Source organism: Montipora capricornis, chromosome 6, assembly GCF_036669925.1.
Source record: "Montipora capricornis isolate CH-2021 chromosome 6, ASM3666992v2, whole genome shotgun sequence".
Classification (NCBI taxonomy): Eukaryota; Metazoa; Cnidaria; class Anthozoa; order Scleractinia; family Acroporidae; genus Montipora; species Montipora capricornis.
Genome location: NC_090888.1, coordinates 70,441,548 through 70,444,103, shown reverse-complemented (window position 1 = coordinate 70,444,103; position 2,556 = coordinate 70,441,548).

Below are 2,556 nucleotides of genomic sequence, written 5' to 3'. Positions count from 1 at the left end.
CACTTTCGCTTGTAAATAGTTCAAATTCTTGAGAGGTATTGTGTTCGAAAACGGAAGAACTGAGCGCATGTGGAAGGTTGTATAATCGTGGAAAAGCTCTCGGAGAAGACTTTAGAAGGAAGATTATATAAGACATTATCGGAAAAGTGGGAGACTTCACCATAGGTTTCTTCGTGAAAAAAGTTTCCGCGATTCTCAAAGAAAACAGAGTTAAATTTGGAAATCATAATTTTCCGTTGATGCGGTCGTTCCGATTCAAGGAATTACATCAACTTGTTTGACGAAATTGGGCTGGGCAAGCTGGCGGGGCAGTGACTCGGTACTCCGGCCCATTCCACAGATCGGTGGTTTTCGTAGTATTACAAAAATAGCTTTAACGTAGCTTTAGCTATCATGGTGCTCTACTTTGGAACAGTCTTCCGCGAGAAGTAAGAGCAGCAGAGTCTCTGGTACAGTTTAAAACGCCTAATCACACTAGCAGGTTGGGTAAGTAGGTCAAGTCACGGCATTGAAATAAAGATAACTTAAAACTGAACTTAAAACTGGACTTAAAGTACAGTTGGAATTATTTAGGCTTGCTAAAACTTCATCGGATGTTTCATCATCTACAATAATTGACCACGTATGCTTTTTTACAGTGACGTGTTTCTTCTTCTTTCGGTTCCGAAGTTGAAAGAGATTCAGAGAAAGAGATAAATCTACCGGTGGGGCAAGAGCATCGCTAACAACTTTAACTTCGCAATCCAAATGTGCCTCTGAAAACGCGGGTCTAAAACACGGGTCACTTTTGACGGGTCACTTGTTTTACCTTTGAAAAGTAACCCCAAACACTCAGTTTGGCTAACCCTAGGCCTAAACTTGGTTTATAGGCCTAGGGTTAGCCAAATTGAGAGTTTTGGGTTACTTTCGAGAAGACCTGACCTGAAACGAGTGACCATTCAAAAAGTGATATGTGTTTTCGACCCCGCCCTCTTACAACGTCTACGTCAATTTAATTAAAGAAATCATTCCCCGAAAATGAGATAAATATACTATATCCAACGACAATCTTAGTACAAAACATTCAAATTCCCAGAACGGAGGGCATACGCCAATGCAAGTTTGCTGCCGCTCATGTTAAAAACATTACTTCCTTGGCAATCAAGGGGTTTTAGTATAGCATCATTGAAGCCGTCCACATTATAACTGGTGATGGGGTAAGGTAACTTTATTTCAACACGGGTTGATGAGACTCATTAGGCCCCTAGCCGTACATGCAAATATGCCGAGAAAAATATAAAAAATGTCAAAAATGATCGATTAAAATAACTAACATTTCTCACTACAATAAAAAAATTGTTAAAACTTAAAACTCTTGTAAGAATTGGGAAAGATGAATAAACTGTACATTACAAATGTAGCTGTCTTGAGCATTAAATTAAAATCCCCAAGGAGTGTCGTTAAATGTAATCAGTCATCCGGTTCTCTGCTAGTAAGGCCCGTTCCAAACGCTGCTCCATCCATGCGCCGAACCTAACTGATGAGTTGAGAGCGGCAGAAGAGCGGCGTTTGAATCAGTTTGGTTCGGCAGGTTAGGTTTGGAGCGGCCAACAACGTTAAGTTCGGCAGGGTCTGTCGCACTATGCGACGTTGGAGCTGATTCATACGGCGCTCTTGTCATGTGCCGAACCTGACGTAGCCTGTGTATAGCCGCCCACTCTCCGCAACAAAAAAAAATCGGGGAAAGTAGCGTTCCGGAATAATTTTGCATACATTATTAGGTACGTACTAAATGTATCCCTTATTATTATGTATTTAAATATAAGAGGATAAAAGCAAGGTGACACACACTAACATCAACCCGGTGTGGCCAACACATCACGCATGCGCACAACCATTTTACCTGGTCAATTAGCAGCCATGGAAAGCTGTTTCGGCCTTTTGGGCCTCATCAGCATGGCCACATCGGGTTGGTGTTGTCGTGTGTCATCTTGCTTTTATAGTTGTATTTAAGTTACGTGACTCACCGATCTCTTAATGTGATCTACCTTCCCACACGCGTGCCGTGGAGAACAGTTTTGCTGTTCCCAACCCAGCGTTACCACGATGCATGGCATTTCAATTTGCCACTTAAAGGGGTGCGAAACACAACCACCTGGGTATGTTAGCTACCCCATGCTGATGATGCCTAAAATGGCCGGGAACAGCTGTGCATGGCTGCCAAAATTGACCGGTTGAAAATGGGTTGTGCACATGCTTGCTTTGTTGGCCCACACCGGTTGGGTGTTTAGCGTGTGTCATCTTGCTTGTTATCGTTGTTAAATATAAGGTATTATGGTGTATTTAATAATTAGCTCAATATACTCATATATACCCCTATCTAACCTTGTATCCCCTCATATACCACTATATACCCATGTATACCCCTTATTACCTCTATATACACACGTATACCCCTATATACATATGTATACCCTTATATACCCACACATACGCCTTGTATACCCTGATATACCCACTATAATAACCAGGTATACCATTATATACCGCCTGTATACCCTCGTATACCCTGGTCAA